The 12,588-nt window shown below is 44.3% G+C and overlaps 1 long non-coding RNA gene across 1 annotated transcript in view; it reads left to right on the top strand.

Annotated features, from left to right (window-relative positions):
* Positions 1-12,588, top strand: part of LOC141549100 (uncharacterized) — a 183,227-nt gene that overhangs the window by 97,787 nt on the left and 72,852 nt on the right. The window contains exon 12 of the long non-coding RNA XR_012484224.1: positions 5,549-5,656. This is a non-coding gene — a long non-coding RNA (uncharacterized LOC141549100). The remainder of the gene's footprint in view (positions 1-5,548; positions 5,657-12,588) is intronic.

The following is a 12,588-nucleotide window of genomic DNA, read 5'->3' as shown; positions in this document are numbered from 1 at the left end:
GGGAAGGAGGGAGAAAAGGAGAAGTGAGTAATATTCATAGAAAAGAAATACAATAAAAAAACCAAAAACTACATATTAAGAAGATTAAAAAGAGGGAAGGAATCATTAGGAAAGATAAGTGGGTGGCAGGAAGACAAAGAGAATGTAGAGAATGTGCTATTAAGGAAAAAAGCAAAGAAAAGAAAATGGAGAGAGAAAATGAAAAGTGTTGGGAAGGGAGGAGACAATGTAAAGGAACAGATAGTTGATTAGAGAAAAGGAGAAAAAATGAAGGAAATGAAGGAAGAAATCACTGAATGGGATGTGGGGAACGAAAAAGGGAAAGAAACACTGATTAGGAAGAAGATGGAGAGAGCAACTGGGAAAGGACCAATGGAAAAAGAGGAGATGGGAGATGCAAAGGAAGAGACCAAGGAGGATAGGGATGGAGGGAGATAGAAAGTACCATTAGGGAGGGGAGACAAAGGTGAGAAACCCTTGTGACAGGAAGAAATACAGAGAAAGGACCAATGGAAAAAGAGGAGATGGGAGATACAAAGGAAGAGACCAAGGAGGTTAGGGATGGAGGGAGATGGAAAGTACCATTAGGGAGGGGAAACAAAGCTGAGAAACTAATGGAAGGAAGCCCTGGAGATGGGGAAAATTGATAAAGGGAAGAGATAGTGGGATCTGGGAAGGAGAAAAAGAATGAAACAGTCAAGAGAACATTATGAAGACCTGGGGAAAACAGAAAAGAAACAAGAGTGTGTCTGTGTGTGGACAGCCAAGGGTTGCAGAGCACAGGAAGAGAGCACTTGCTAAGGGGGAGTGCTGGGGATAGGAGAGGACCCTGTGCAGACTGTGCAGTGAGACAGGAGGGAACAGCAGGAGGGATAAAGCAGCAGGGCCTGAGGATGATCTGGAGGCAGCAAGAGCTCAGAGTGGACCGGAGTGTCAGGGAAAGGGATAGGAATTTCCAATCCAAGACTGACATTCACAGGCTGGAGATGGAAGGGCCCAAGTGGGGATTGGAAGGGAGAAAAGAAGTATGAGACCAATGAGGGGAGAGCTGGGGCCAAAGGGGTAGGAAGGGGCCATGCTGGACAGAGCCATGGGCTGGGGAGTCAGGACAGGCTGAAGTGGAGGCTGCCTCACAAACTCAGAGATGTGTGATCCTGCACAAGGCCCGTAGCAACTGCTTTAAACTACAGCTTCTTTGCTTTTTAAATGATTCTCTTAAACGCAAAGGCTTTGAAAGAAACTTCGAACTTAAAAATCCTGTGTTTTATGAGAATGAAGAGAAAAGCCTGATCATGGGATGGGAAGAGAGAAAAACAGTAGGCAAAGGCCATTAAAGAGACAGACAACAGCACAGAAAGAGTGACAAAGTTAGAGACATCAGAAAGTGTCCACAGAGAACTGGGGAATGATAGTGACAGGAGAGGCTTCCGGTTTTCCTTATTGCTAAAGCATGAAAGAAAAAGTAAGTGTCAAGCAACCAGAGTAATGTAAGTAGAGGGAAAGTGCTCCAGCTCTGCCTGTAACCTTACTGGCTGTTTGGCCCTCAGCATATCACATAAACTCTCCAGCTCAGGTTCCTTTTCTCTCAATACATGTGTTTGGACTGTATGGACATTCAGAACCATTCCAACTCACTAATCTTTTATGATTTTCTAAGAGAGAAGGAGAAAACTATTTGATGTAAGGATAGAGGCAGAGAGATTGAGATTAAGGGAAAGGCTTTTGAGGAAGACAAATGTTGGGAACTGAATAGCCTGTAGACAGGAAAGAGGCAGAGGAAGGGGCCAATCAAGGATGTGGGGACATAGAGAGGAGGCAGGTCCTGCAGGCAGAGAGGGAGACAGAGAGACACAGGTGGATTCCACACAGGAGAATCAGAGACTTTCAGAGAGAAGATTCCTTGGCAATAAAAGAGTCAAGGAAGAGAACAGTGTCAAGGAAGTAGATCTTTATGACCATGAGGACTCAGTAACCAAGCAAGGATCAAAGACAAAGGGACAGTGAAGATTGTCTGGGGGAGGCAAGTGGCAATTTATGATGGAGAGAGCAAAGCACTTGAGATCAGATCATACCTCAGACCTTTTCATGCATGAATTTGCTTCAGGAAGACAGTGAAGGTGCCTCAGGCTCAGCTTCCTCCTTTATAAGATATTTGAGCGTTACTTTGATGACCTTTAATGTCCCTTCCATGTTTGAAATCTTAAGAATGATGGAAAGGAGAAAGAAATCCCCTTGGGGGGCTGAGATGGAAGGAGAAATTGAACCTAAAATACCTGAGAAGGGGAGAGATATAGGGAATGGCTAGAGGGAGAGATAAAGTGTTAGAAAGGGACAAAAGGAAGGAGCCATTTACAGTGGAGATAAGCAGAGATGAAAATGCTAGTACAAAATTGTTGACTGTGAGTTTGAAAGACAATAGAGGGAAGTTGTGGGAGAGATCTAAAAGGAAGAAAATAGCTTTGCAAACACTGTCTCATTTGATACCTTGGACAGCTCCATGCAGCTGGATATATAATCCCCTCTTTAACCTTACAGCAAAAAGGACAGTGAGATTGTGACTAGTCCAGGTTCACTCAGTAAGAAATATCTAATGTTTAATTTGAACTCGGGCCTTACTGACTTCAGGCCGAGCACTCTTTACAATGCACAGGGCATGTCCCTGGAGCCGAGCTGATTGGAGTGCAGAGCCTACTCTCTATTCTCTCTCTATACCTCTGTGCAGAGCTCTGTCACTCTCCCAGGCTCAGCTTCCTTCTCTCCAATTGATGAGATTTACTGTCAGGACATGTCCAAAACTCAAACTCTGATTGAAAAAGAAGTGTAAGTTAGCATTGGGCTAGAAGAAGAGTGTGAAATAGAGACAAGAGGTTTGTATGGAATCAGAGAAAGGGAGGGAGTAGACTAGTGTGGAAAGAGGAGGGACAGAAAGGGAAAAGGAAGGGATGGCACTGGATTGCAGGGAGAGAGACACTAAAGGGTACAAGGAGTCAGAGAAGTCAGACAAAAGGGGGTTACGGAGACAGAGAGAGAGAGTGAGAGGGAAACACAGAAGTAGAGACAGAAAGAAAAATAATATGCAAAGAATGTTTAACTTGAAAGGAGAGGGAGAATGAAAGAAGGCCATTGTGGAGAGGGGTGAAATAGGTTTGAGAAGTCATTAGAAAGGGATATTGTGAAAGGAGAGTGACAGGAGGTGATGGAGAGAAATCTCCTTAGAAGTTTAAGCAGATGGATACAGAGAAAGACTGATAAACAGTAACTAAGAGTTTGTTTCTCAGCCTGTTTGCTCCCCTGAAGCAAATGATTGTATTTCATGGCCCTGAGGTCCTTTCCATCTCTAATTCCATAATCCTAGTGATGAAAGGTCAAAAACACTACTTCATATATGTTCTGTCTCTTCCAATTATAAATCCATGGTTTCATGAGTGATGCAAGGAAAGAGTGGGTAAAAGACCATTGTTCAGGGGAAAGGAAGAGATTAATGAGGAAGGAGAGAAAGGAGTAAGACAGGATTTACTAGATCTCTGGAGAGAGAGACAGAGAAATGGCCACCATGAGATATGACAGAAGAGTGTCACTAGCAAAACTGAATTGGGGAAAAAGAAACAAAAACTATCTTTGGGGAAAAGGAAGGAGTAAAGAAAAGGAGCCATTTTGGATGTGAGAAGAGAGAAGTGACTAAGATGGGATGGGACAAAGGAGACAAAGGGAACAATGCACAAAAAATGAGAGAGAGAGAGAGAAACCCCCGGCTATGAAGGAGCATCATTAAGGAGAAAGGAAATAGAGTATTGGCAGTAGAGAATTTATCATGCACTGGAACTAAAGAGATTGTGTAGGGCCTAGAGAAAAGGAGAATGAGAATCCAATGGAAAAGATATCTTGGGAAAGGGGAAGGCAAGGGATCTCTAGGCAGATGGAGATTAAGGAGAAAGAGAAATAGGTAGACACACACACACACACAAGTAATAGGAGAGAATCAGAAGGGAGAGAGGACAGAGCCAGATGGAAGAGATCATTGGGAAAGACCGGAGGGGAGACAAAAGGAGAATAAAAATGGGAGAATAAAGATACTACTAAAGAAAGGGAAGGAGTGAGAAAATGGGAAGCCCCTAATTTTCATAGAAAAGGAATAAAATGAAAAAAACTAACATTGCATATTAAGAAGACAATAAAAGGGAAGAAATAATTAGGAAAGATTAGTGGGTGGCAGGAAGACAATGAATATAAAGGATGTGGTATGAAGGGGAAAAAGCAAAGAAAGGAGAAATTTGAGAGAAAATGAAAAGGATAAACAGTGGTGGGGAAGGAGGAGGCATAGTAAAGGAAACGCTAATTGATTAGAGAAGGAAGAAACCATTGGATGGCATGTGGGGAAACAAAAAGGGAAAGAACCACTGATTAGGAAGAAGAGGGAGAAAGCAACAGGGAAAGGATCACTGGAAAAGTGGAGAGGGGGGATACCATGGGAAGAAACCACAGAGCATGGATATGGGGGGAGAAGTAAGGTACCATTAGGGAGGGGAGACAAAGGTGAGAAACCCTTGTGACAGGAAGAAGTAGAGAGAAAGGACCAATGGAAAAAGAGGAGATGGGAGATACAAAGGAAGAGACCAAGGAGGATAGGGATGGAGGGAGATGGAAGGTACCATTAGCGAGGGGAAACCAAGCTCAGAAGCTAACAAATGGAAGCACTGGAGATTGATAAAGGAAAGAGAATATTGGGTTCTGAGATGGAGAAAAGGGAAAAAGCAACTGAAGAGAACATTGTGAACCCCTGGGTGAACTACATAGAATTAAGCAGAGTGTGTCTGTGGGAGGACAGCCAAGGGCTAAAGAGCAAAGGAAGAAAGCACTTGCTAATGGGGGAGTGCTAGGGACAGGAGGGGGCCCTGTGCAGACTGCAGTGAAGCAGGAGAGAACAACAGGAGGGATAAAGCAGCAGGACCTGAAGATGATAGGGAGGCAGCAAGGGCTCAGAGTGGATCAGACTGTCAGGGAAACAGATGCGAATTTCAAATGTATACCTATTTCCCCTTTGTGGGAGAACTGACCAAATGGAGTAAAGAAAGAGAGAAAAGAAGTATGAGATCAATGAGGAGAGAGGTGGGGACCCAGGGAGAGACAGAGCCATGGGCTGGGGATCAGGACAGGCTGAAGTGGAGGCTGCCTCTCAAACTCAGAGATGTGTGACCCTGCACAAGGCCCTTAGCACCTGCTTTAAACCACAGTTTCCTTCTCCCTTGAAATGGTGCTCTTGATCTCAAAGGCTTTTAACGCTGTGCTTTCATTAGAAAGAAGAAGAAAATCCAAGGAATGCGGGGGAGAAGACACAAGCAGATAGTGAGCAAACTCCATTATAAAGACAGAAAAAGCACAGAAAGAGAGACAAAGACAGAGACAGACACCAAAAGGGACCACAGAGAACTGGGAGAGTGATGGGGGGGGGGCGAGGCAGCTGGTTCTCCTAATGGCTAAAGCTTGGGGCTTGGAGTCAGGAGCACCTGAATTCTGGGACTGACATAAGCTTCCTTGCTCCCTCTCCCAGTGCAGGTCTCCTTCAACATATCCATGAACACACGATACTGGAATAAGATCAGGAGGAGGAAGAGGAGAGACACAGTGACAGACACTGGGAACAAGACAAGGACACTTAGTAAGTTACAAACCCATTGGATAAGTCTTGGGGACAGCTGGAGGAGATCACATGTGGCTGAACCAGCATTCTCTTTTTTTTCTTTTTTTTTCCTGAGGAAACTGGGGTTAACTGACTTGTCCAGAGTCACACAGCTAGGAAATTTTAAATGTTTGAAGGTGGATTTCACCACAGGTCCTTCTGACTTCAGCCCTCAGTGCTATGCATTGTGACATCTAGCTGCCCCTGGGCCATTATTCTCTGTCATTTCCACCTGAGTTCAAACAATTTCTAGGTTGAGCCAGACACCTAACCTCTCTCAGGCCTCTGAGCATGGTGGGGAGGGATGTGGCTTCTAAGTGTTCCTTCCCCTTGAGATTTGTGAGTGTAGGAGAATGATAGGTCCCCACAGGCAGGATGGATCAGGAAAGAACAGCCAGTGGGAAGAGGCCATTGAGTGAAGAGAAAGACAAGGAGAAAGCTTGATGGCAGAGAAACACAGCTGACTCACGTGGGGAAAAGAATACATGAAGCTGAATATAAGTAATGGGAGTTCAATTTCTTCTCCCTAAAATCAGTGGCTGTTTGGCCCTGGACAAGTCTTTAACTTGTCCCAACTTCCTCGGCTACAACAAGTCCTCTTGGACTAGAATGGCCGCTCAGTCAGCCTGCAGCCCGCTCAGATTCTGGGATTGAAGGGGAGAGAAGGAAGAGATTACCTGCTATGGGGGCAGAGGCAGAGGGATGGAGACTGAGGGCAACAGCTTCTTGCAGCAAGAGACATGCAGGCTGTTCAGCACCATGGACAGAGCCCAGGGAGAGTCAAAGGAAGGGGCCAAGTGAGCATGTGGGCAGAGAGAGTGGAGGCTAGTCCAGGAGAGAGAGTCAGAGACAGACACACAGGGGGAGATAGAGTGTTAGAGAGAGAAGACTTCTCGGTAGTGGGGAGCTAGAGAGGGAAGAGACCCCTGGGCGGGAATGTGAGGGGCAGAAGTCCAGAGCACAGGGAGGGATTAGAAGGAAGAGCCATCTAAGAGGAAGGGACACCTGGGGAAGGGCTGGGGGGAGGCACTGGCTACTAAGGATGCAGAGAACACTGCCCTGGGCTGCCATTAAATCCAGCCTGGGACATTTTCAAGCTGAATCAGCCTCAGCAAGTCACTGAACGTCTCTCTGTCTCTGTTTTCCCCTCTACCACATGTTGCAAGGTGGCATTTGGGGGCTTCTAAGGAACCTTGTAAGTCCACGAAATGATGGAAAGAGCAAATCGAGCCCTCGGTAAGGGAATTGTAAGGAGAAAGAGAGAGGTTTAGCAGATCTTTAATGAGGGGAGAGAGGCAGCAGGTATGGAGAGGGAGAAAAAAGTGCTGGCGAGGGAGAGGGGGAAGGGATTACTTGACAACATAAATGTGATAGAGGAAAAATGCTACTAGAGAATTGTTAATAGAGTATTTGAATCACAAGGGAGAAGAATAGAGGCAGAGATCCAAAAAGAAGAAGGGACTGGGGAAGGGGAAAGAAGGAAATCATCTGTTAAGTATTACCTTGTGTCTGACATTGTGCTGAGTGCTTTACAAAAAGGGTCACATTTGATCTCTATATAAGCCCACTGAAGTAGGTATGAGCAGTATAATCATTTTGTTCCTTAGAAAACTGAGGAACAGAGAGGTTCTCATCTCCTCAGGGTCACACAGCTTGCAAATGTCTATGGCTCAATTTGGAACCAGGCCTTACTGAGTTCTGAGCCAGCATTCTGGCTGCTGCACAAGCAGTGTCCCTGGAGCCTGGATGACCTGAGTCCAGATACTACCTCCAAAATTATGGTATAACTCTATGTATCATTTCTACTCTCTCAGATCCAGCTTGTTCCTCTCTAAAAGGATAACCCTGGACTCCAGAACCGCTGAGGATTCATCCAAGATCAGATTGGAGCTTCTGGGACTGAAGAAGAAACATACAACTTGGTATTGGTATGGAGGGAGAGAGAGGGAAATACAGCCAAGAGCCTTGTGGGGAGGCCTGAGGAACAAGGTCAACTAGTGAGTAAAGAGTCAATAGAAAAAGTTAAAAGCAGAGAAAGACCAAAGGGTAGAAAAAGAGAGAGAAGTCAGAGAGACCTGGGGAAGGTGGGAAGAGACAGAAAATACAAAGAGAAAGGTGGTGTAGTCTTGGAAAGGGAAGGGAAAATGAAGAGAGGCCACTGGGAGGGAGATGAAAGACTAAACACCAGATGAGAGAGATGAGATGGGGAGCCACATAGAAAAAGGGCAACTGGGGATGAGCCATACTGGAAAAGCCAACTAGATGCCACAATAGACAGATCTTTGTCCCTGAATTTAGAGCAGCATGGGTTCAGCTCTGGACTCAGACACTTTCTCTGTGAGTCTGGGCAAGCACTTAATCTGTGAGCCTCAGTTTCCAACCCTGCTATGAGCGGTTTAATTCATCAACAGTAATTCCCTTCCAACTATAAATCTATGATCTTGGGAGTGATGGAAGGAGATAGAAGGGGAAAATTATTGGTTAGGGTGAAGAAAAGGAGATTCCTGGGGAAAGGGAAGGCAAGAGTAAAGGAGGAATAATGTCCTTGGGGAGAGAGGAAGAGAGAAGCTTATCAGGAAGTATGAAGAAAGACTGTGAGCCAAGGACGTAGCCAGGGTGAGAGAAGGAAATAAAGCATAATTGGAGAAGGAAGAGAGAAAGAAAGGAAGGGAAGGCATCATTTTGGATGAGAGGAGGAAATAGAGGAAAGAGGAAGGTAGGATGCCTTGGTGGTACAGAAACAGAGAGGTGAGAGAGCTCCCTAAACATGGGGAGAAAGAAACAAAGTAAAGTCAGGACTAGAGAAGGAGGAAAGGGAGGAAATAAAGGAGGGAATGCTGGGCTATAGTCTTTGAAGCAGAAACTAAGGAGCAGTTTTGCAGGGCCTAGAAGGAAGGAGATCAAGAAACAAATGGAAAATATCACTTGGGAAATGGATGGGAAGGGACGTAGAGGCAACTGCTAGAGACAAAGAGAAGGGACAAGACAATAGGAAGTAATGAAAAAGGGATGGAGAGACAGACAGAGAGGGACAGAGAGATGGCGCGCACGCACACACACACACACACACACACACACACACACACACACACACACGCCAGACAGATATTAAAGGGAAAGGACCATTAGGAAGAGAAGAGACAAGAAGAGGAAAAAGACCACTGGGAAATAAAAGGGAAACAAAAGGAACTTAGTATAGGAGTAAGAGAAGAGAGAAGGAAAACAGCACAGAAATAGGGAGAAGGTGTCAGATTATGAGAAGAAACTGATATGGATAGAGCGAGGGGGACCAAGATAGAAACACTGGGTATTAAATAGAGGAAAAGATCAAGAGACAAAAAGGAATGAGACAAAAGGAAGAGAGCACAGGGGATGGGGGGAAAGAATTACAGCACACAAAGGGAGTGAGAAAATGAAAAGAATTTACTGTGATGGGGAGGGAAGGGACAGTGAAAGGAAAGGGACCACTGATTACAGGGAAGAGAGAGAAAGAAGGCAGGGTCTGGGAAAAGGATACAAGAAAAGGATATAGGAAATGACAGTGGGCTGGAGAAAAAAATTCCATCAGGGAGGCTGGCATGGGGAGAAATACAGGGAAAAAAGCAGGAAAAAACAAGAGAAAGAAAGAAGGAAGTTTCTACTGTAAATAGGACTGGGCAAAGATAAGGGGAATATATTATGGAGAACAGTTATGAAGGAAAAAAGAAGTTACCATTAGGAAGGAGAAAAAAAATGAGGAAAAAATGAATACATTATTTGAGTGACAAAAGGAAAGGAAAACTTGGATGGAGGAAAAGAAAAAAAAAACATGAAAGGAGAACATTGCATATCTGGGGTAAATACAGAGACGACAGCAGAGTGTATTTGTGGGTGAAAGAGTAAAGGAATAAAACACTTCCTAATGGGGTAGACTAGGGATAGGCCTCTGCTCTGTATAGATGGTCCAGTGTGACAGGAGAGAAGAGCAGGAGGGATAAAGCAGCAGGGCCTGAGGATGCTCTGAGGCAGCAAGAGCTGCAGTTCAGTGATGAAGAAAGGGGGCAAGGTGGGGAGGGTCTATGGAAGTGAATGGACAGCAAAGAGTGTTAGTGGGGAAGAGAACTAGCAAAGGTTCCACTGGGCATGGATGGTGGGAGAGAGAGAAAGTAAGTCTCCAACGACCACAGTACAGTAACTAGAGGGAAAGTGCCCAAGCCCTGCTTGTAACCTTAGTGGCTGTAAGGATATGCTGATAGTCATATCACATAAACTCCCAGCTCAGGTTCCTTTTCTTTCAATAGATGTGTTTTAGTGGATGGACACAGATCCATTCAAAGTCACTAATCTTTTATGATTTTCTAAAGAGAAGCAGAAAACTACTTGATGTAAGGGTAGAGGCAGAGAGATTGAGATTAAAGGGAAAAGTTTTTAAGGAAGAGAGAAAATGTTGGGAATTGAATAGCCTGTAGAGAGGAAAGAATCAGAGGAAGGGGCCAAGCAAGGATGTGGGGACATAGAGAGGAGGCTAGTCCAGCAGGAAGAGAGGGAGACAGAGACACAGGTGGGTTCCACACAGGAGATTTAGAGATTTTTAGAGAGAGAAGATTCCTTGGCAAGGAAAGAGCCAGAGAGGGAAGAGAACAGTGTCAAGGAATTAGATCTTTATGACCATGGGGACTAAGTAACCAAGCAAGGATGAAAGAGAAAGGGACAGTGAAGATGGCCTGGGGGAGGCAAATGGCAATTTATGATGGAGAGAGCAAAGCACTTGAGATCAGATCATACCTCAGACCTTTTCATGCATGAATTTGCTTCAGGAAGACATGGAAGTTTTCTCAGGCTCAGCTTCCTCCTCTGTAAGATATTCAAGGGCTGCTTCCATGTTTAAAATGCTAAGAATTGTGGAAAGGAGACAGAAATCCCCTTGTGCGGTGGAGATGAGAGGAGAAATTGAGCATGAAAATATCCTTCCGGGGGGAGAGACACAGGGAATGGCCAGAGGAGGAGAGAAAGTGTTGGAAAGGAGAAAAGGAATGGACCATTTACAATGGAGATAAGCAGAGATGAAAATGCAACTGCAAAACTATTGACTATGAGTTTGAAAGACAATAGATGGAAGTTGAGGGAGAAATCTAAAAGGAAAAAAAAAAAATGCTTTGCAAATGCTTTCTGACTTACTACCTTGGACAGCTCCATGCAGCTGCTTATATAATCCCCAGTTTATACTTATGGCAAAAATACTTTGAGACTATGACTAGTCCAGGTTCACTCAGTAAGAAATATCTAAAGTTTAATTTGAAATCTTACAGACTCCAGGCCCAGCACTGTTTCCAGTGCACAGGCCATGTCCCTGGAGCCTAGCTGATTTGGGTCCAGATCCTACTCTCCAATCTCTCTCTATAACTCTATGCAGATCTCTGTCACTCTCCTGGGCTCAGCTTCCTTCTCTCTCAATTGATGAGATTTACTGTGAGGACGTGTCCAAAACTCAGTCTGTGATTGAAAAAGAAGTGTAACTAGCATTGGTCTAGAGGGAGGGCGTGAAATGGAGACAAAAGACTTGTAGGGAAGACACAGAAATGGAGGGAGTAGACTAGTGTGGAAAGAGGAGAGACAGAAAGGAAAAAGGAAGGGATGAGAATGGATTGCATGGAGAGAGAGAACAAAGGGTAGAAGGAGGCAGAGAAGTCAGAGAACAGGGGGAGTCAGAGACAGAGAGGAACAGAAGTAGAGAGAGAAAAAGAAAAATAATATACAAAGTATCTGTATGTAACTTGAAAGGAGGGGGCGAATGAAAGAAGGCCATTGTGAAAGTGGGTGAAAGATTTCAGAGATCATTAGATAGGGAGATTGTGAAAGGAAAGTGACAGCAGGTGATACAAAGAGATATCATTGCAACGTTAGGAAGATGGAAACAGAGAGATACTGATTGTTTTTCAGACTCAATTTGCTCCCTGAAGAAAATTATTGTGTTCCATGGCCCTGCGATTCTTTCCATCTGTACATCTGTAATCCTATGAGTTGTCTCTTCCAATTATAAATCTATGATTTCATGAGTGATGCAAGAAGACAGTGAGGAAAAGACAATTGTTTAGGGGAAAGAGGAAGAGACCATTGAGGAAAGAGGAGAAAGGAGAAAGAAAGGATTTAATAGGTCTCTGGGGAGAGACAACGAGTAAAAGACAGAGAGATGTATGGCAGAAGAGTGTCACTGGCACAATTGGGTAGCGGGGGAAGAGAAAACGATATTTGGGTGAAAAAGGAAGGAAAGAGAAAAGAGAAGGATCCATTTTGGATAGGAGAAGAGGGAAGAACTGATAGCGTGGAGGAGACAAAGGGAAGGATGTAATAAATATGGGAGCCAGAGAAATACCCCACTAAGGAGGAATATCACTAGGCAGAAAGGAGATAGACTACTGGTGACAGAAAATTTATTAGACAGTAGAACTCAAGAAATTGTGTAGGGCCTAGAGGAAAGAAGGAGGATTCAGTGGAAAAGACATGTTGGGAAAGGGTAGGCCACAGAACCTCTGTGCAGCTGGAGATTAAGGAGAGAGAGAGTGAGAAATAAAAAGAGATAAATAGAAAAACACAGAGACACACACAAACCCACATAGAGAGAAGTATTAAGAAAGGACCAGAAGGGAGAGAGGACAGAACCAGATGGAAGAGATCACTGGGAAAGGAAGGAGGAGAGAGTAAAGGAGAAAATATGGGAAATAAAGGGAGGGAGAATGGAGATACTACTAAAGAAAGGGGAAGAAGGAGTGAAAAAATCACAAGGGCCTAATTTGCATGGAAAAGGGATAAAATTAAAAAAAAAACACAAACACTACATATTAAGAAGAGCAAAAAAGGGAAGGAATCATTAGGAAAGATAAGTGGGTAGCAGGAAGCCAGAGGAAACATAGAGAATGTGGAAGTAAGGAAAA

Source organism: Sminthopsis crassicaudata, chromosome X (assembly GCF_048593235.1).
Source record: "Sminthopsis crassicaudata isolate SCR6 chromosome X, ASM4859323v1, whole genome shotgun sequence".
In the NCBI taxonomy this organism is placed as follows: Eukaryota; Metazoa; Chordata; class Mammalia; order Dasyuromorphia; family Dasyuridae; genus Sminthopsis; species Sminthopsis crassicaudata.
The sequence above is the reverse complement of the archived record's forward strand: the minus strand, read 5'-3'. Positions and strand labels throughout refer to the sequence as shown.